Genomic DNA, 23,458 nt, shown 5'->3' with positions numbered 1-23,458 from the left:
AAGTCTTAATCTGTGTATTGGCTACACCAACCACTTGGATTGCTTCGTCCGAGAGAGGAAGATTTCTAATATCTGCTGACCTGACAGTTGATCTCGTCGCTCCTGTGTCTACCAAAAAAGTAACACTCTCCCCATTTATTTTCCCATCTACAAATGGTCCTGCCTGGTCTATTTCTAGAGTTGCACCAAGTATGCACTCTTCCTCCTCTCTTCGGCACCGTCAATAGTCCCCTTCAGACTCACTCCCCTCATTCTTTAACCAGTACTGCTGTACCGGGTTTGAACGTCTCGGTTTGTTTACCTGCTCATCATTGTAGAATCCTGAGTCCTGGTTATACTTTTGGGACCCTCTATTCTGCGGCAAGGGCGGTTTTGGCTCTTGGCTCTGCTGTCTGACAACCTTCTGTTGTTGCTGCTGATGATTACACCCCTCGTTCTGCACCTGTTGATTTAAGGGTTTATTTTCATTTCTCACTAATGGTGGATTGGTACACTCGGATATCCAATGCCCCAATTGTCCACAGTTGTGACAAGGAAACTTTTTCTTTGCTTCTTCAAGATTCCCCTTTCCCTTTCCTGCATATCTGGGCCTATTTCCTGTATTATTTGCCTGTTCCACCAACTGTGCTTCTTGTCTCTCAGCAACTTTCACCTGTGCCCACATTGCTTTTTCTTTCAGCTTTCTCTGTTTTGCCTCAATCTCATCACTGAAGTACTTTGCATGTCTCAAGATTTCATCAATCTTTTTACTCTGCCAATCAACTGTGTGCTCACGTATTCTTTCACTAATTTCAGGTCTCAGGCCATATACAAATCTGTATACAAAATGACTCAAATCCTTATCACCCAGGTGTTCATCTCCACTGAACTGTTTAAAAGCCAGTATCAGCCTTTCGTAAAAAGCATGAACTAATTCTTTCGCTTCCTGATGTGTTCGATCTATCTTAACCCAATCTGTTTCTTTCGGGGGTACCTTATTCTTCAGGAACACAATTACCTGATCGTATTTCTTCATAACCTCTGGATCTGGTGCTCCTGTTTTCGGATCTCTTGGATACTCCTTAGCAGGCCAATCTACAACTATTTTACACTCTGCCCACAAGTCTGCTGGAACAATTATATCAAACAGACTATTCAGGTCAATCCACAGTACTTTTGACAATTTCACAAACCTGTCTACCTGCCTATACCACTCGACGGGCTTTTCTCTCAGTCGAGGGAAATCATTCGTAAATGATAAAATATCCTGTCTAGTCCATGGGACATGTACATATCCTCCTCCAGGAATCTCTCTCATAGGATAAGCATCCACTGTTTTCTCTTTTTCTCTCATGGGAAAAGCTGAATAAGTCCTATCCACTGAATCTTCCCTTTTCTTGTACCACCTAGCCTTCCATTTTTCCACATCACCCCATTTTCGCAAAAAGGCAATCATTTCCTTAATCTGTCCTGTTCTGCCAGCACCATTTAGATTTTCAATATCTTTGTCCGTGAAATCCATCCTGTAAGACTTCTGCAAAGCTTTCACCTTATCCATGTCAACTCCTTGCTCACTCGCTATTGCTCATAACCTGTCATGTGTACTTTTAGCCCTCCAGGTGATACTCTTGCACATAAATAACAATTCTCCATCATGATGGTTTTTCAGTATATCTGTAGGAATTGTTCCTGCAATAAGCTCCTCCAATTCTATGCGCAACCTGGCTACATCAATTGCCTGTGAATCTTTATCCTTCTTTTGAAGAACTTTCAACCAATCATTCAAATCCTCAGCTGTTATTTCAGTAGACTTTTTCACTGCACCCACTTGTTCTGTCATCCTCTGTGGTTCCAAAATCGTTCCTCCCAAACAACCAGTATTCAATCCTGAATTAGGCTGCACTTCTAATCCTCCACTACATATGTCATGTCTCGACCGTCTCAAATTATTTTCTACCGTTCTAATTCCTGATTCCTCCAAAGTGCAAGTACCAACCAAACCATTTCCAACATAGGGAACTGTCAAACCATTTTCACCCATTCTTTGCTTATCAAAAATAGGCACAACCGGACCTATCGTTACAGGCACTGTAACAGCTTCAAGATTTTTCGTTAGCTCTCTAATCTTCTCAGTCAGCTCAGATGTGGTTCTAGCTAATTCTCTTGTTTTCTCGTCACTGACTCGATTCTCTCTCTCTCGCTCTCTCTCTCTCTCCCTTTCCATGAAAGAGCTACCACTTTTCAGATCAGGTGTCACAACCTTCGTTTTCACAATTCGCAAAGTATCTCTTATTGGAGTAGCAACTGGCGTGCTCTCTTCTGGTTCTGGTCTATATGGAGGTGGTCTCTTGTAAATCATGTCATCCAAGACCTCATCCTCATAATCATTAACTCCATACCTTCTCACTTCTGTGTCAGGCACCTTTTCTGTACCCTTCCTCCCTTCCGTTTCTTCAACTGTCCTCATAGGATATAATCCCTCTGACATACTAGCATCTCGCCATCTCCTCATTCGATCATGATGAGTTTCACGATCATATTTCCTCCCAAAAAGGTACCTATAATTGCCTCCACTCCTCTGCTTTTCTCGCTCATGCACCTCATCTTCCCATTCCACCAACGCCTCGAACTGTGTCGGCCTTGGACTAGGCTCTAGACACATCATCTTTTCCCGTAAATTTCTCAACACGGCCAAATTAAATGAACCATGTTCCGGGAACACTAAAACACCATCGTCCTTTGTGTACTTAGCCCAGTTATCCAACCATATACAGGTATGATACCCATATTTCGCAACCATGAAGGATGCAGGAGATCTCGTTGGAGGTAGCAATTCACCTTCTCTAGTTATTATGTTTTTATCCTTGTCAAACCATCTTTTAATTTTACCGAACAAGGATTTCTTTTTCTTTTCCTCCGGTTGGTAATACATTTTAGCGTTTACCAATATTCTCTAGTCCCTTCCGCAACTGTACGATCTTCTGTCCAATAACAGCGCGACTCACACCAACGCACCAATCCTGGAGCGTCTACGTCACCCTGTACTACTTCCAATCCCTGCGCGGCTCACACTAACGCACCAATCCCAGCGCGAGCACTGTTCTGATCCACTACCCAATCAGAGCGCGGTCTGTATGACGTCAACAGTCGCTGCAGTCGCTTCTACTCTGTCTCCTGTCACTCGTCTACCCCTCCTTTACAAAGCCTTCTCAGTAGACTTCGTTCAGATTCCACAAATCTATTAGTTACAACATATAAACATCTCCATTGTCTGCTTTGCTAACCACAGAATAGTAAAGAAAATTCTTCCTCACAAGAATCCCGCTTCTCTCTAGAACAGCGCTTACCTCTGCTCCACCACGGAATTATTACTTTCGTTGACACAGTAGCATATCCCTCTACTCTGCCCTTCTAACATGCATCCATTAACTGTTTCCTCTAGGACTGCTCCAAAGAGTCTTACAATCAACTAAATGCTCATACATTCACGCACTTTCACACCAGAAAAATATAGCACATGCACACAGAATCCTGCCTTTCCCGAGAACAGCGAACAGTCTGTCCCACTACAGAATTATAACATACGTTAACCAAGCAGCGCTTACCTCTGCCCAGTCCTTCAGACAAGCTCAGAGAATACCTATTACTACTCCAGCAGTAAGCTTTAACGGCAAACCTTACGGATCCCTGGGACTTAAGACCAGAGTTTCACAGATAACCTTCGCTACCATACGCACTCCTTTTATACCGAAAATATGTCCCTAAAAGTAACACACGATGATGTCACTAATTCCGAACCCAGACAATGTGACGCGCAACTTCAATTGTCACACGTTTTTCCTGCATACGTACAGGTAATTCCAACAATCCCGTCTTTCCCGAGAGCAGCACACACTTCCCTCTGCCCTACTACGGAACCGTCACCAGCTCCCAAGTTCCAGAAGCCATACACACTACATAAAACTCAACACGACGACTTCAACATATAGTATTAGTACATATACCAACATCAATCAATAAATCAATGAATCAAAAGCCTATATACAAGCAATCTATCAGATCAAGACAATAATCTATAACCATCATACTGCTACCAGGAAACTGCTGCAGAACGGCGCATATAAATTCCCCTTACTTCCACGGACAGAGTAAATCCACAGTCGCACGAGCATACACTCATCATACGCTAGGGCCCATCACACTGAAATTCACACTATTACTCTATCCACACTGAATATAGGAGAGAAACCTAAACCAATCTGCATCTAAAACGAGGTCAATGCGACCATAAAGTCATTGTCCTGAGTCATGATTTTAAACATAGGGAAAACATTAGAAATTCAATAAATGACAATGAAATAACCACCCGATACTGGAATTCAAACAAATGGTTGTTTATCTAAATTAGTTCAAATGAAAGTCAATCAATAGCAAAATCATTATTCTCATAGTTACCTATTCTAGCTAAATGGGTCAGGACAGGTCTCTCAGTAAAGTCTCTCGAGCTGCCGTCCTCAGCATAGGTTCAGGAAGAAGTGGCCTCAAAATCCCGAATGCAAAAGCCACAGCTCTCTCTAGTCTAGTAATATTTATACTGAAAATTGACATACTAAAGTTACAAACAATCTTTAAAACATCCGTTGTCCGTTGAGCAGAGCAAGCAGGAAAGGATGTTGCAACATTTAGAAAAAACCTCCGCTCAGGAAAAATCACAAAAATAAAAACACGGAAGAAGGAAACTCGAGTTTGCAAGTGATACATTTATGAATGCTCTTCCTTGGTACCATAGCAGAGCCACCGCAGATTTATCTTTGTCCATTGTGGCTTCATTCTTCTCCAAGGACAATTGGAAGCATGCCCAGAGCTGCTGTCCTCACGGAAACTTTTAATTCAGACAGAGGCTGTGGTCAGGTGACTTTCAACCATGTTCAGCAAGGCCTCTCGTCAAAATTCAATCACTCGAGCGCAGGCTGTAAATAGCAGCCATCTTTGTTTAGGCCAAAACGGACCATCTTAATTAAAAGAAACACAAAACAACGTTACCACATCATAATGATTATACAGTGTTAATTCCCACTAATACCCTTATGTGTATGTAATTACCTAGCCGTCTGCAACACAAAGAAGCATTAGCACACGTTATTTTAAAAAACGTTTGCGCTTAAACAAATAACAAAATAGCACTTTTGCGACACTTATTTAATAAAATTGCACACCAATTTAATTCACATATTAATAAAGCAACATATATGCATTCCCACGTGTAATTTTCTCTCATTAGTAATGTTGGTTAAACTAGACTTTTAACAAAACTAATAATTAGTAATTATAAATTAGTAATTTTAATCATAACATATAAACAAAACTGGAGCTTAACACTCGATAAATTTTCAACAGAAAACTCTGCTCCAGCACGCGCACGGTGCGTGCTTATAGATATTTATATGCTTTTAACTGCAATTTTCTCAGGAAATACTGAACAGATTGACACCAGACCTGCAAAAGCCACTTCCCTGACCTGAGGACTACCTCTCTGCCAAATTTCAACTAATTCTGTTCAGCCATTCGGGCTGTACCTTCGACTAAAGGTCCTATGGGAAAATGCATGGGGAAAACACGTTTTGGGACCCCCCTTTTTTCTCAGCCCCCGCTTGACTAATCACCCCGAGACTTTCAGGGTAGGAGCTGAGCGGAGTACCCCATTAGTTTTGAAAATTTCGCAAAGATTCGTCAACGGGCGCCTAAGTTATTCAAAATAGAATTTTGAGATTTCCTATGGAAACACGATCCTAACTATAACTATCTACTGGCGACCGCCAGTAGATAATATATGTATATATATATATATATATATATATATCAGTATTTCCCGAATCAAGATCAGTGCCTGTGTTGAAAAGAAAAGCACCACCAAGGTAAAAATTATCGGAGACTTCCAGTTTGAACTTTGAGACATTAACACAATGCACTTTGGGACTTGCAGTAGTTTTATTTCAGTCACGTGATGTATCTTTGAAAAAGCGCGCCTCAGCACACCTGCAGATTATTTCATTTCCTTCTGTGAGCAAGGCAGTTAGCCGAAACGTTAGATGATGGGATGGAAGATGTAAATGGCGCTGCTGTACTTGAGAAATAAACGGCATTTGCAGCAAAGGGCCTCACTACTCTTTGGTGACAGTGATGTATTGATGGGCTGCCCCGTGCCCATTCTTTGTGAGGCCGCTCTGTAGGATCCTGGGCTCCAGTAACGTGGGAACTTTTGGTGAATATATATATATATATATATATATATATATATATATCTTTAACTAAACCCAGCAGTCTACTCAATAGTGTGTTTATGGGCCAAGGTGAGTATATGGCAGTAGAGTACCTGTTGTTGGTACACCGCTGGATCAGGGTGAACAACATAATTCTGGGGTTCGCCTTTGAGGGCTACAAATTTAACTTTAAGAATTCAAAAATTACACACCTCAATGTCCTATTTTTGGGATATGAGCTTTCAAGTAAAGGGAAAAGCCTAGCAGCTAATTTTTTTAGAAAAATATGCGCTGATCCAACCTCCAAAGACTCTGAAAAGCTTACAATCCATTCTAGGATTCCTACATTTTGCAGAACATACTTTTTGGATTACGCAGAAAAGGTGAAGCTTTCTATGACTTAATTTGACCTGATTTTTCAGTTTGACACAGGAACACACAGAAATTCTCTGTTCAATACAAGCTGACAAGATAGCTTCTAAACACTTGCACACACACGTGTAAATACTGTAAATTGGGTGATACGCGTAGTCGCGGGTCCATCAGGATACACTTATCTAACCTTTAATGAAGGCAAAACTGTACCCATTGCATACAAATCACATTTGGAAACAGACGCAGAAATGTGCTTTGCATCCACTGAAAAAATTCTGACAGCAGTTACAGACTGCTGTAGTGAGAGAAAGAGCACTAGCACAGGGGAAACAAATAAATGTTGTGACTCCAGTACCAACCTCAGAGGCTGTTACTAAAGCAAGCGTTCCAAACGCAAAAGCACTGCATCCACGATGGATACAATAGGCTAATTCTCTCATTGCGACATATGTAGACTACAAATTCAATTCTACTTAAAAAACACAAGCATTCCTGCAGTGCAAACAAGAATATTCTCTCTCGAATGCAATAATGCCTCCAGATCAGTATGAATACATAATTTACACTGATGGATCTGCCCTGCCTGCTGTAGGAAGTAAACAGCAATACTGCGTAGCATGTGCGATTGTTAAAGGCCATATGTGGGACGGCAATACTCAGACACAGTCTCTAGGATATTGCACAGCGCAGCTGGCAGAACTAAAATCTCTGATACTGGCATACAGATCTTGAATTCCCCACACTCATTGTGTATGATTCATTTTACTTTGTCTAATCTTACAATGAATATCTTCACTTTTGCAGCCAGAATGATTTTAGATATTCCTAGGTTGCACAATTTAGTACAAGTTGCTCTGGGAACAGGTGGCAGAGCTGACAAAATGCCTGCCACGGGTTCATGTAATTCTCACATTGAGTAATAAGCGTGTTGGTGTGCACGTTGAAGGGAATTCATTGGCTGATGAAGCCGCAAAGGCGACAGTGAGAACTGCTGCTGTTGCTGCACTCACTCAGTCTAGTACAAGAATAAATGGACAGATCATGATAGCTGTAAACGTTAAACACAACAACAGCTCAGCCTTGCCAAAAGGTTTCCCACTTAAGTTCTCCTTCAAGTTAGGTGTGCAAAACATTCCTTATGCTCAAATTTCAGAAGTGGGGGCTAGAGTAATACCAATTATGGATCGCAGGTTTGGTTTAATTCTAGACACAAGATTGACCCTGCACCCGAGAGAGACATTTTTGTAATAATACTCTAGTACATCATAATCAAACAACAGAACATCGTATAGATAAATGGCTTCCAAAATGAAAATGGCAGAGGGTCATATTTTTTGATTGTAGTCAGAATAATTCCTTTATTGAAAAATCACTTTGTTCTTTTAAAAGTATCACACCATTGCTAGCCAACGCGTTTCATCCCTCATGGGACTTCTTCAGGGCTTAAAGAATGTTTGTATCTGCTGCAGGTAATATTGAAAATTCACGCCAAATTTGAAAGTAGCGACAAAAAAACACTGTATCTTGATAAAGAGTCCATGTTAGCTGAGGATGTCTTTGTCAGTTCTTGTCAAATTTAAAAATAACGTGGGAGGCCCAATTTATTAATAATAGTTGATCATGCGTCTGTGTGTGCCATAAAAATCAACAAATGATAAAGTAAGCCGGTGATTCAGTATAAACCGGTTATTCAAAGTGGTATTCTTAGGTAATGTGAATTCCTCCCGGCATGTAGTGTAGTCTGGTTCCCTCAAAATTGTGTCCTTTTGGGATGTATGTGGGTCACATGCCAGACCCAATGCACTGAGATATAGTATAGAACGAACAGGCCATTACAAGTATTAACGATTGGTGCTGGACTTTTAGGCTTTGACCCCCTTCTCCGCTTATATACTTGGTTTAATTCTAGCTGCATAGAGGGTCTGGGTTCAGTACACGCAGGTATCGCTTCGACTGCTTTACTACTAAAACAATGGTACTGTTACTGGTGGTCAGGTCTTACAAAGCAGACCAAGGGCTTTGTCCTTAAGTGCGAATCTGTCAGCCGATGAAGGATTCCACCATAGCATGTCCACCACAAACACCATTGCTGATTTTAGACAGACCTCTCGCACGTGTCTATTTGGACCACTGCAGCCCCTTACAATCAGACAGGGCTTATAAGTACATCTTGGTGGCAGTGGATTCATGCTCTAGATTCCTGTGGGTTATAAATGATTGGCAAGTCTTTATAGGGACATAAACAATTGGCACAATACATTCAGACCATGGCCCTGCGTTTAGCTCACAGGCTTGCAACGAAGCCATAGGAAGTTTGGGTGTGGTCTTGTGGTACTCCTCTCCATATCATCCCGAGGGAAATTAGATTGTGGAGAGGAAAAACCGGTACTTAAAGCAATCGTTCAAAACAAGGGTATTAGACTTGGGTGGGAGTTGGATCAATCACCTATATGGGGTCCAGAGGGCATTTAACAACATGCCAAGAAGTTCCCCGTGGGGCCGTACTCCATATGCAGTCCTGTTTGGATGTGGGTCACCGACCTCGATTGTGACAGCACAGTAGTGGATGAAAAATCATTTCATATCAATGATTGTTTGGCTGTTTTACAGGAACTCAATGAATTCCGATCAATACAAGCAACGCCCAAATAAAATGTACCACCACTGGGGAAGTGAAAGCTGGTCTGGCAAAACCTGCCTGGGTCTCAAAGATTGGGGCCCTGGTCAGAGAAAGATTGTGGGCAATAAAGAATTTGGGCCATCTTACAGAGGGCCTGTACCTGTCCTGGCAATCAAAGGAACAAGAACAGTACTTCTATCGCCCCTTGCCGGAAAGAAAGAAAGAGATTTGTCTCAATTGATCTGATCAAACCACGCAATGTGGCTGATACTCAATAGTAGCCCGCGTGGACTCCTGGGTAGCCGCCAATTTCCTTTTGCTACCATACAGGAAGTTCAGACAGAAAGATTAATAATGTTTGAAGAGTCTACTCTACGAAGTGAAGGAGTTACCAACAATAGAATGTAACTTGTACCTGTTGAAATTAAACAGCAACAAACTACAAAAGAAACACAGATCTCAATTCGGCCAAATAATGGCATCTATGTGAATATGTCTCGAAAAGAGTCATCAACCAGTTCCACAAAACCTGCTGGGCTACCAAATATAGATCGAACTGCGTCTGGCTACTTAATCGATTTTGATACTTTCTCATTGGATCCAAGTGAACCTGATTCACCACCGGCTCCTTTGGCTGAAAAAGACTCACCTTGTTTTTCCCTGGCTACAGCTCTGAATCACTATAGGTCTACTGTTCCTAGTCCTCTGGATAGGTATAGTGGATGTCGTTTTCCTGCTCTTGAATGGACATTATCTCCCGGAACGCTCTGCAGTCCAACATGTGAACTTGGTCCTGAAACCGCATGCATCTTCACACTATGAACATGTCTGAACTGGGGTGGCGTAGTGGGCAAAAGAACGATGGATTTAACCCAGATCTCTTGACTGGGGGAGAATGTTTGCATTGTCAGCATTCCGTCCATCATTTGTTTGTTGTAACGCTTTTCGCCCTAAGTGGGATGGGTATGCCCAGACGTGGGTCCCGTGCTCACTACGCCACTGGAGTCAAGCTATCCTGGCTGATGACGGCTGATAGCCAGAAACCGGTCCTAGGATGCTTGATTCCGGTCCAGGGAAGACATGGCTTGGCAGTTCGGGCTGGACTGTTCCCATGAGGCACAGGGTCAAGACTGATTTGCATATGGCCATGTCTGAACTGGGGTGGCGTAGTGGGCAAAAGAACGATGGATTTAACCCAGATCTCTTGACTGGGGGAGAATGTTTGCATTGTCAGCATTCCGTCCATCATTTGTTTGTTGTAACGCTTTTCGCCCTAAGTGGAATGGGTATGCCCAGACGTGGGTCCCGTGCTCACTACGCCACTGGAGTCAAGCTATCCTGGCTGATGACGGCTGATAGCCAGAAACCGGTCCTAGGATGCTTGATTCCGGTCCAGGGAAGACATGGCTTGGCAGTTCGGGCTGGACTGTTCCCATGAGGTACAGGGTCAAGACTGATTTGCATATGGCCATGTCTGAACTGGGGTGGCGTAGTGGGCAAAAGAACGATGAATTTAACCCAGATCTCTTGACTGGGGGAGAATGTTTGCATTGTCAGCATTCCGTCCATCATTTGTTTGTTGTAACGCTTTTCGCCCTAAGTGGGATGGGTATGCCCAGACGTGGGTCCCGTGCTCACTACGCCACTGGAGTCAAGCTATCCTGGCTGATGACGGCTGATAGCCAGAAACCGGTCCTAGGATGCTTGATTCCGGTCCAGGGAAGACATGGCTTGGCAGTCCGGGCTGGACTGTTCCCATGAGGCACAGGGTCAAGACTGAATTGCATATGGCCATGTCTGAACTGGGGTGGCGTAGTGGGCAAAAGAACGATGGATTTAACCCAGATCTCTTGACTGGGGGAGAATGTTTGCATTGTCAGCATTCCGTCCATCATTTGTTTGTTGTAACGCTTTTCGCCCTAAGTGGGATGGGTATGCCCAGACGTGGGTCCCGTGCTCACTACGCCACTGGAGTCAAGCTATCCTGGCTGATGACGGCTGATAGCCAGAAACCGGTCCTAGGATGCTTGATTCCGGTCCAGGGAAGACATGGCTTGGCAGTTCGGGCTGGACTGTTCCCATGAGGCACAGGGTCAAGACTGATTTGCATATGGCCATGTCTGAACTGGGGTGGCGTAGTGGGCAAAAGAACGATGGATTTAACCCAGATCTCTTGACTGGGGGAGAATGTTTGCATTGTCAGCATTCCGTCCATCATTTGTTTGTTGTAACGCTTTTCGCCCTAAGTGGGATGGGTATGCCCAGACGTGGGTCCCGTGCTCACTACGCCACTGGAGTCAAGCTATCCTGGCTGATGACGGCTGATAGCCAGAAACCGGTCCTAGGATGCTTGATTCCGGTCCAGGGAAGACATGGCTTGGCAGTTCGGGCTGGACTGTTCCCATGAGGCACAGGGTCAAGACTGATTTGCATATGGCCATGTCTGAACTGGGGTGGCGTAGTGGGCAAAAGAACGATGGATTTAACCCAGATCTCTTGACTGGGGGAGAATGTTTGCATTGTCAGCATTCCGTCCATCATTTGTTTGTTGTAACGCTTGGTGAACATTACAGCAGTTCCGGTTCCAGAAGGAATAGTATGGGACAGAGTTTCATATAATGTATCTTTTGTTGGATATGCATCCTTTTAAAACTCTGAACTATTTATTATCTTAATGGAAATATGTAAATTATTGACTTGTGGCTCTTATTTTCTTTTTTTTTTTTATTTACTTTTAGATACTTTGTCTTTTTTTTCATATTTGCTTCGAGGTTGAGAGATTGACTTTATTCTTCAATGTTGGGATGGTTAATGATATTTTACTATATTTTAACTATATAATGTTTAATTGCAATTGTGTATATTTTGTGCTTTTGTGGCCGCAATGGCCGAAATAAAGTTTTTTTGATTGATTGATTGATAATGTATATGGTCCAACTGAACTTTTAAAATACCACATTTGTTTAAAAGGTCTTTAAATTACATCATTACCTCCAGTACTTTCTCTGATGATTGGGACTTTTAAACTGTAAATACTGTGCTATCTGATTTAGAACAATCTGCTACCTTTGTGAGTGATGAATTGTATGATGATACATCCGACTTTGACACCATGTATTGTTACCAACACTATGGTCATCATTTCATGCACAAAGCAAGTAGAATCAGAATCAGAATCAGAATAAGCTTTATTCGGAAAGTTAATTTCTATCCATAAAAGCATGTACAATTTAACAGAACGTCTTAAACATTTAAAAACAGGTAGTTTAAGAAAAATATATATTTACACACCATATGGCGACATAAACTCATTTACAAGGCTCTAATTAATATTAATACAGAGTATAGCAGCAAGTAAATACAAAAGGATGACATATCATTTTAGTTGTTAGAGAATTAAAATGATGAGTGGGCAACGACGATGATAAAAATACATAACATTAATCCCATACTTAGCATTCATTTTCCTTGGGCAATAAGGTTAGATTACAGCTTTAGAACAAACGAAAGAAACAAGCACCCCCTACTGCATTATTATGATGCTTAGGGGGATAATCCAAAGCAACGTTTGGTTTTGTTTGTGTGACGTTCTACTTTTGTCCTTGTCACAATGATCCTGCATCAATATTATTTCGACATTTGATCAAACTTTTTAAAAAAACAATGATATTGTAATTTACGCAATCATTGTCGAGACATTGAAGGGCCAGAAATGCTGGGCGGCATTGGCGGATACCCCACATTTTGAGTATTGGTTTTATCCATTTCCTTCTCAAATCTTCATAAAATTTACAGAATAAAATTACGTGAATAGTTGATTGCGTGGAAACAGAATCACATGGGCAGAGTGGTAGTTCATTTGACCAATTATTAATAGTTGGAAATGTCACCAGCCTATGAAAAATGTTCAATCGAAAGCGAGTGAGAACAAATCTATCGTATCTTCTATCGGATTTGTATAGGTACGATTGCATACCAAATGAAGATGATATCATGAGATTTTGGTAAACAGATGGTTTTGTGGCTTCACTCGCAAATCTCAGGCTCTCCATGTGATACATACAACGTTTCTTAAAATCTTTCCTTGAGATAGGTAACATAGAAGGAGGATTATTAAAATATTCAGGGTTGCCAATGTCTGTCATAAAGTCCTTCACATATTTGATCCATTTTATATCGAGACAATGGTCCAATTTAAGGGTGTCGAGAAGGACTGCCTGGTTAAGGCGGTTTGACTCAGACTTCCAAATTCGATGCCAGAGAATCGGGGGTTGGATTTTTATAATATCCGTGATATATAAAACTCCCAGCTCAGCATGGCAAACGTAGGTGGACGTGGAAGCCGGAACCGCCAATAGGTATCTAAGGAAAGCATTTTCCACTTTTTGCAATTCGGAAGCATTCCGATGGCCCCATATCCCTGCCCCATATGTTGCTACACTTGTACATTTTGCCTTGTATATTTTTATCAGTTCCAGGGGCGGTCTTCTTCCTAATTTTTGGGCAAAATTAACAAGGGCGGTTGTGGCTCTAACAAAAAGAAGTTTTCTTGTTGCAATCGCTTGGCCCCATAGGCCCTTGTCATCTATTAGGATTCCTAGATATGAGTAAGTGGATGTAGTAGCCAATCTGCTTCCATTTAAATAGACATCTTTACTCTTTTTGCTGCCTTTCCCACATTTCATCACGAAGGTTTTTGAAGCATTGATTTTTAAGTCAATGTCTTGCATATAATTGTTATACGAGTCCAACGCCTGTTGGAGGGCTAAAGGGGTCCTGGCTAAAATGACAGCATCGTCCGCGTATAGCAATGCTGGTATGCGTCTTAGGGCCTGATCTTGTTGGACCTGGGGAACGTCCTGGCTTCCTTCTAATAGGGCCTTCTCAAGGCCATTAGTATATAATGTGAACAGAAATGGAGCCAAGACGCACCCCTGTCTTACCCCTCTAAGAACTTTAAATGAAGAAGTGCATTCACCAGCTCTGCCAAATCGGACTCGCGCTGTGGCGTTACTATATAGGGCCTTCAGAAAATCAATTAGTGAGTCTTCTACTTGCATTTCTTTTAGTGTATGCCATAGTTTCCCATGGGAAACGCAGTCGAAGGCCGAAGAGAGATCGACAAACGCTAAATAAATTTTCCCTCTTTTCGCTCTCGTGTATTTGCCCATCAAGATCGCCAGGTTGAGCCCCTGGTCTATTGTCCCCAGACCTTCCCTAAAGCCGAACTGTAGGTCGGACAATACGTTCTTTTCTGTGGCCCAAGATTGTAACCTTGTGAGAAGAATCCTTCCTGCTACTTTACCCAGTGAATCTAGGAGGGAAATTGGTCTGTAGCAAGAAGGATCCTGTCTGTTGCCCTTTTTAAAAATAGGGACCATGATGGATTCTGACCAGGTGTTAATAAGGCCTTGTGAAGAGGTTGCGTTAAGGACGCGAGTCAGAATTGGGGCCCATAGATCTGTATTATATTTATATATATCTACGGGAACCCCATCAGGTCCTGGGGCCTTAGAACCTTTACTTTCTTTTAATGCTTTTAAAACCTCATCAAGTGTGAAAGATATCTCTATGGGGAAAGAGATGTTATGTACGTATGCTGCTGATGGTGAGAGGGCTGTCGTGTCTATTGCCTCTTGAAGGCCAAAAATTTTTGTGTAATGACTCACCCATTGCGCCTCATCTATTGCTATCTCTATAGAAGGAGAACCATCGGAGAGAAGAAATGGGGACCTGATTACTCTCCAGAATGCCTTGCTGTCATTCTGGTTACTAGCCCTGTGTAAATCTTCCCACAGGGATTTTTTTATTGACTTTTTCCTAGTTGTGAGTGCTTGGTTATATAATTTCCTTGCCTGTTGCACTCCTAAACCAGCTCCATCCCTGTTGTGTATTGCTTTTTTTAATATACGGTGGGCATTCGTACAATTGCTATCAAACCATCTTGGTTTTTGAGGGTCACCATTTTTCCTCTCAACGGATAAGGAACTTTTTATGATTGCCGTGATATGATTAAAACTTTCAAGAATTAACGAGGGCGCAGAGTTCTCATTCAAAGAGGAGAGGATATGCGGTAGGGCTTTAGCCACTACAGAATGTGTAATAGTGTCTGGATCAACTAATTCCCATTTCAATGAATACCCATTCATCTTATCCATAATGAGATTTGGATGGGTATAATGTAATTTATTCTTTTTATACTTTTTATTGGGAATGGAATGTTTCTTCTTAATTGTTAAAGTTTGTGGAAAGTGATCGCTTATGGCTATCTTGTGGGTGGAAAAGTGCTTTACCCTGTTACCGAGGTTATTTGATGCCAGAATAAAGTCTATCACCGAACCTGTCCCATTCCCATTATAGGTCGGTGAAAAGGCAATTTGTGGATTTGCTAATTCATTCGCGAAACTCAAATTCAGCATGAGTATAGTCTCGTTCAGGGCACTCCCAAGGATATTATGTGGGAAGTGAGTTAAGTTGCAATTTTCCTCATCATTCATGCCGCATATATAGTTATTATTGTTTGAACACAAATTAATATTAAAATCCCCTCCCCAGATGATTTGAGTATTACCTGGATTAGTCATCTGGATCTTGTATACCATATGTCTGAGTTGATCGATGACTTCAGGTTCGTTCTCTTTAGGGATGTTATTATAAAAATTCACAAATGTTATAGTGTCGTTCCTATCCATAGTAAGAGTGAGGATTTGATAATAGGGGTTAAGTGGCTCAAATACAAATTTTTTCACTATTATTAAATTGGAGACATATATACATAGGCCTCCCTTAGCCCTTCCGTGGATTGAAGGAGTGGCTGATGTGTGAAATGTTTTGAAGCCATTAATATTGATAGCTTTTTTCAACCAGGTCTCTTGGAGACAGAGTATGTCCGTATTCTTAACAAAATCAAGAAACATGTCATTATGCAGTTTAGAGTGTAGGCCCCATATATTCCAATATGTAATTTTTATGTCTTCTTCCTCTATTCGAGATAGAGGATTGTTATCCTCCCTAATGTAGCGAAAGACAGGACTAATCGACCGCGTTACACCATTCTGTATTTGCCCCAGTGGACAATTAGATTTAACTGCTGGTTCGATCTCGGGCTCAGGTAAGCCCCTATGTGAGGAAATAGATAAGCTTGTGTCAGGATTCCCAGCCTGACTCGTTGTTCTTGTTATTGTTGTTGGGGGTAGTCAATCTAAATCCTCTAGGGAGGTAAGTGCACTAAAACGGTTGTGTGTGGGAATGTTAAAAATTTGGCTGGGCGTAAGCCGGTGGTAGGTTGGTTTCATTAATTCAGGAGGAGAATGATAAAAGAAGCCCAAGGGAAGTATCTTAATTCCTGGATCAAGGATATTTTTGGGCATTAACCCCAAAATTATTTTAACCAACCAGGGAGAACGAAAGGTCAGTACCAAGCAGTCACCAGTAAGTGTTTTCCTAGAGGTTCCCATCCATCCTATTCGGCGTATCATTTTAAATTCTTCAAATAGTATGCAAGTATCGCCCATTCTGTCCCCCAGCCAGTGTAATGCTTTGTTCTTTAATGACTCACAGGTCTCCTGGTCATTAGATCGTAAATGAGGGACATCGCCCAGGATCACTGTGTAAGGAGTACAGGCTGGAGGGAGATCCAGATGTATAGAAGATGGTGTCTTTAAGGATGTTAATTTGATAGCCGGTGTGGTCTGTTTATTGGTAGTAGACTGGGACTCAGGGACTGGTTTTTGTTGTATATCTTTAGTCCTACTTTGATTGCTGCTGACAGTAGTGGAGGTTTCGTCTATGGGATCAATATGAAGTGGGAATTGTCGTAGTTTCCTATTTTTATTCAGGCCATCTATACTGGTCTTAGGGCTGGGAGATATAGTACTCTTATCTTCATTACAGGAAAGGAGTTTTGCCACATGTGTCTCAATCCTGTCTAATCTAGATCCGATAGCCTCAACTGCACCTCTCACAAAAGAATCTAAGCTGTTTAGAGATGAGAGGATACTAGTCAGATCGTGCCCCTTAGTATGTTCGTTCGTAGTATTTACTGCTGTTGGAAATATCGGAGGAGTTTGCAAGGAGCTAGTAAGAGAGTCTTGGTGCTTTTTCTTCTTTGTATTAGTCTCCTTTCCTTTACGTATCCTTGATTTACCAATCTCCCTAATGCCCGGTCCACACTTCCCCGGCTGTTTCTCAGCCTTATTTAAGCCCTTAGTCCCCTTTTCTTGTAGTAGCGTGGTTGTGTCGCTATGGTTGTGCGCTATAGTGTCGCTGATGTTATGTTGAACACAGCCATTAGTTGCTGTTCCGGACTCAACCAACGCAAGAGGGATGGAAGTTTGAATGGGAGTGGATAGACCGGCCTCCTCTCTATCTTCTCTGATAGTCAGTGAGCCTGCTGCTAGGGTTTGTTCAACTGTAATAATTTGTTTTTCAATTGCCCCCATGGCCCCGGTCAAATATGTTAAAAGTGATTGTTTTTTTGGTTTCTTAATATCCATACCCTCCGATGGCTCACAGTTCGGTGCTTTCCTTTTGCCCATACTCTGGGGTGCCCCTTTTTTTTCTTAATTTAAAAACTTAACTTCCGGCAAACAAAACTGTGGTTACTTCAATAAAATCAGTCCAAAACAGTTAAATGAGGGTCAGTCAGTATATGCCGTGTCCAGAGTTATCAATGCAAAATAAATAATACCTGTGGGTTTACTTTAGTCCAATCCAATTGCTACAGGCACGATGGGCAGGATATTGGCTGGGGCCACGATGAAGGGCCCGGTCCGGTCTCACACGGGCACAGACGGGCAAGGACGGGCCCGCCCTTGGCCCGGGCTTCGCCCGGGCGCTGCCCGCGCGCGTCCCGCGCCGCGTTGTGCCTGCTTGATTTTTAACTGCACTGGGCGCAGGCTGATGAGGTCACAGACAAGCGCCCAGCGCTGAGGCTGCTGGGTGAGGTAGTTCTCGGGCCGTTTCCCTCACGGCGTCTTGGTGTTAGCTGGCGTGCTCGTGTGCTCTCCCACAGAAGCCGTTCCCCTCTTGGCCGTGTTTAGGGAGATAGCAGAAGTTCAGGCAGGGTTCTCTGGTCCTCTGGTTGCGCGTCCCGCGCCGCGTTGTGCCTGCTTGATTTTTAACTGCACTGGGCGCAGGCTGATGAGGTCACAGACAAGCGCCCAGCGCTGAGGCTGCTGGGTGAGGTAGTTCTCGGGCCGTTTCCCTCACGGCGTCTTGGTGTTAGCTGGCGTGCTCGTGTGCTCTCCCACAGAAGCCGTTCCCCTCTTGGCCGTGTTTAGGGAGATAGCAGAAGTTCAGGCAGGGTTCTCTGGTCCTCTGGTTGCGCGTCCCGCGCCGCGTTGTGCCTGCTTGATTTTTAACTGCACTGGGCGCAGGCTGATGAGGTCACAGACAAGCGCCCAGCGCTGAGGCTGCTGGGTGAGGTGGTTCTCGGGCCGTTTCCCTCACGGCGTCTTGGTGTTAGCTGGCGTGCTCGTGTGCTCTCCCACAGAAGCCGTTCCCCTCTTGGCCGTGTTTAGGGAGATAGCAGAAGTTCAGGCAGGGTTCTCTGGTCCTCTGGTTGCGCGTCCCGCGCCGCGTTATGCCTGCTTGATTTTTAACTGCACTGGGCGCAGGCTGATGAGGTCACAGACAAGCGCCCAGCGCTGAGGCTGCTGGGTGAGGTAGTTCTCGGGCCGTTTCCCTCACGGCGTCTTGGTGTTAGCTGGCGTGCTCGTGTGCTCTCCCACAGAAGCCGTTCCCCTCTTGGCCGTGTTTAGGGAGATAGCAGAAGTTCAGGCAGGGTTCTCTGGTCCTCTGGTTGCGCGTCCCCGGGAGAGCATTGCCCAACAACACCGAAAGGTAGTTCATAAACGTTTGCACAGATGATTGCTTATTTTTCTGGGTTTAACACTGCAGACTCGACCTTTTATTATTATAAGGTTGCACCTACACCAGCAAAGAAAAATATGCTCACTAACACAAAACAGATATACTCTGCTTCTTTTATATACCAACTGTATTTACAGGGTTTCGAATTTTGGAGGGACACTAAAGACACAAAATCTGTCTGGGGGACTAAAGAATGGCAAGTTCAGGAAACTGAGGCCTTATTTAGAACATGCCTCATAGCCCATCAGATGATCTTCCTGAACAACACAGTGCAAGAGACTTCCTGTCTTGGGCTAGCCAAGATGAAGGACTTGAGCACACCTCGGATTCCCTCACTTACACACTTTGAGGGTTGGGAAAACTATACACAATATAGTGAGGGTAAATTAGATGACATTTTACATGATGGTTCATACAATTTCTCTGATCCCAATTGGAAGAGATAGTTGGTTTGGCCTTTCAACACAAATAGGTGCCAGTCAGATTCAGAGGTGCCACCGAAGGGTTTAGTATCCACAGGCATGACCAACCTTATGTACAATCAGAACACACTGGATGGGGACATCTTACAGTGTTTAAAAGTTATGCCTAGAGTGGCTAAATACCTCAACACTGTCCCAGGTGAAACAACACTTGTCTTTACTCTCATATGACATGGATCTTAGGGATTTTTTGTTAGGTCCCCAGAAACCATGTCAGAAGCGTTTCTTATACGCTATTTACAACAAAGTATGCAACATCTCTCAACAGGAGGCTGCAGAGAGATTGTGTGAGATTGACAGGGTTAACCAAAGGCTTTGGCAGTGGTCAACAATAGCATGACCACATTATCATTTGGATTTATTTACTGGGCAACATTGTGTCTTCTGCAATAGATATAATGGAACAGGATTTGTCTATATTACAATATGGACAGTCACAATTGCGATCCATTCTGTTATTGAGCTAGATGGTACACTCATTGCATTCTGATTTCGTGCCCTGGTGGTATATCAACAGTACGACTCTGTTTTCTGCATATTATCTAACAGAAAGACAGACATTAATGGCACGAAGAGATGCAAAATATACAATGCTGCACATTGAGAAATTAGACCAATTACCTTTTACCGTTGCTGAGTCACCTTCTGCAGAATCGTTAATCCATGGTCATATTACACTGCCAGTCACGACATTCCAATTTCAGTACTGTCTACAGTATCACCAGGTAGGCAGGTATGAAGCATTGGGGTAGGGGTACATACATGAATATTAGAATGTACCGTACAGACATAAATGCAGGGATGGGGACACTAAAGTTTTTCTCAGCAGTTCAGACTAAGAGTTCTTTAATTGGTTCTCTAGTTTGTCAGGATATCTTGCTTCAAGGATCTTGTAATGCTTTGATAGTGAACCTGTCATGTCACATTAAACGGTCCCCAGCTGCCGTGATTCATCTGGAATTCAGTCGCAGCCGGCATTAATCGTGGGTAGAAGGGTGGGGGTAGCGCAGGGAATGGGGGTAATTGAATAATGTAGGTGTAAAGCAAGAACCCCCTAGGCAAGAGCCAACCCAATTACCTGATAGGAGAGAATGAAGGACCTCGTCTTGGTCTTGAGTTGGACACCCCGCAAGGAATGTCAGACCACTGCATGCTGGAGTTTCTGCAGGCAGGAATCTCAGCGTCTTATGTCAGCATGAAAGCTTCTCCCCTGCCATCACGCATTTTCCCTGGCCACGCACTTAGAAAGGAGTGGCGGGCTACTTCAGGCATTACTGCAGGCACTGGATACCAAGTTGCTCCTTGATTGCTCGACCACTGCAAGCTTTGGCACAAAAAGACGTCTCAGACATTCAATGGTCCCATGACGGTGAAAGAGCATTCTACGCACAATGCACAAGTTAAGTGTGGAACGGCACTGAGCCTCCCAGGTTACAGCAGAGATTTTCACTTGTTCTCCAACGGAAGAGAGTTGCTAACTGAGGGTATTGACACAGAATGACATAGAATTAACCAACACTCTTAGCATCACACGTCATTAAAAGGTGCCCCACCCAGAAGTACGCTTGTCTTCTGTCCACTGATTATGACAATGATGGCTCAACAGTTAAAGATGCTTTCCATGATTGTGTGCTTGCTATTAATAGACACACCAAGTTATGACCAGACCTAAGGGACACACCATTCCCAGATGCTGAAGGGGACCTGTTTATCGAGGGCTCATGTATAACAGGTGACAAAGGGACCCTGCAGACCTCCTATGTTGTGGGCATGGCTCAAAACATGCGGGAGGCGGGCGACAGTGACAGCGATAAAGATTGCCTAGCCAGCAGAACTGGTAGAATTAACAAGGGCATGTGATATGCTGAAGATAAAAAGAGTAAACATATACACAGACTCCCAGCATGATTTTGGGGTAGTCAGTGACTTCAGGCAAGAGTGGGCAGTGAGTGGATTGCAACAACTATTGGCCACCTTCTGCATGCCTTGCTATTGCCAAAGAAAGTAGCGATAATGAGATGTGCGGCACACACCTCATCCAAAGATACTGTGTCAAGGACACATGCATCATTGATGGGGATGCGTAGAGAATACCATCGACAGGTTGCGAGTTTGCAATGGTTCAGCTAACATCCACCACACAGATAACAAGTACAAAAGATGATTCCATGTATTTTGACCCTAAGTCCATTCAAGAGAACGCTGGGGAGGAGGAACAGGAGGAGCGGAAGAGGAAGGTGTACCAACAGATGAGGGATTGTGGATAGGTCATAATGATGAAGTATGTTTGCCTATGTACATGTTTTCTTCCATGGTTCGCCTATTTCATGGCCATACACATATAGAACGTGATGGCAGGTACCGTTTGTTTTCCCACTATTGGTACAGCAAAATGTTCCATCAAACAGCAGAACACTTATGCAGACAATGTACTGTTTGTTCACAATACGATACTGGGAAGGGTACACCGACTACAACAGGCCACTTCTCACCCCCACATGGACCCTCTGAAAGCACACAACATTTTTTATCTACGTGCCCCCGTTTACAAATATAATTTCATTGTGTGCATGTTTAGCAAATGCACTGAGGCATTCCCAGCAAAGAGTTGTGATGCACAAACTGCCGCTATCCCGCATTGCCTATTTGCTATTTTTACCTTCTCTTTAGAAGATATAGGGGCACATGCATCAAGCTATTTACTGATCGCAAACGGACCGGTTCGGTAAATAGCCTTTTGGGATGCATCACCCCCAAGGCATTTGCAAAATAGGTAATCACAATTTTTGCGATAATCTATTTTGCGAATGCAGTTGGGGAATCGCAATTTGTGAATGGGACTTTGCATTAAGGAATTGCAAATTACCATCAACTTCAAGTCGATGGAAATTTGCAATTCCTTAGTAATGCACATAATTGCACAAATGCACAAAATTACACACAATTGCATTTTTCTAAGTGCCATGTGTGCACAACATGTGCACAAATACCATTTTGGGGGGTGCATTAGGGTGGCCTTTTGGCCCCCTTCCACCCTTGAATTGCATTCGCAATTTGTGATTACCTATTTGGTAATCGCAAATTCCAAATGCTTTCCCATTCATTCCTATGGGCCTCTAGGCCCATAGGAATGAATGAGAAAGTATTCCCTAATAGCAAATTGCAATTTGAGATTTGCTAATAGGTAATGTGTAGGAATCACTATTTTTTCTGTGAAACCTACATGCATAAGGAATTGCGATTCCTTATTAGCGATTCCTTAATAATCGCTATTGAGGAATCGCAATTCCTTTGCTTGATGCATGTGCCCCATAATGTATTAGATGTGTTGATGAGAACGACAATGCTTGCCTGTTTACTTTAGACAGGATTGCGTGGGCGGAGTATGAAATTATTAGTTCTAGTAGGAGACAGCCTTGTGGAAATATGGACTTTTGAAAGGGGGCCACAAGGGTTTAGAAGGATAAAGAGGAAAGTGAGATTGGGGTTATGGTGGAAAAGAAATACAAGGGGAAAGTGATTGTAAGAATGTTTTTGAAGTAAGAGGCAAGAATTTGGGTGTTTTAGAAGGTGCATTTATTGTGTGTGTTGCTACATATACGTGAGTGTGCATATCAATATTTTCATTTTTAGGGGCAACTCGATTGCTGACTATTAGACCTGGCACTATTGACGTGGGTCTCCCTTCCATTTTTTGCTGTTGCCTCCTGTGTTTTTGCTATGTTTTTGCTGGTCTAGATGCTTTGGGCACTTTGCCACTGCTGTTCAGTGCCAAAGTGCAAGTGCTCCATATTGTAAATTGTTGTAATCGATTAGTGACTCCATGATTGACTTATTTGATTTACTTGTCAGACCCTAGTACAGTGTAC

This window comes from Triturus cristatus, chromosome 9 (genome assembly GCF_964204655.1).
Source record: "Triturus cristatus chromosome 9, aTriCri1.1, whole genome shotgun sequence".
Classification (NCBI taxonomy): Eukaryota; Metazoa; Chordata; class Amphibia; order Caudata; family Salamandridae; genus Triturus; species Triturus cristatus.
The sequence above is the reverse complement of the archived record's forward strand: the minus strand, read 5'-3'. Positions refer to the sequence as shown.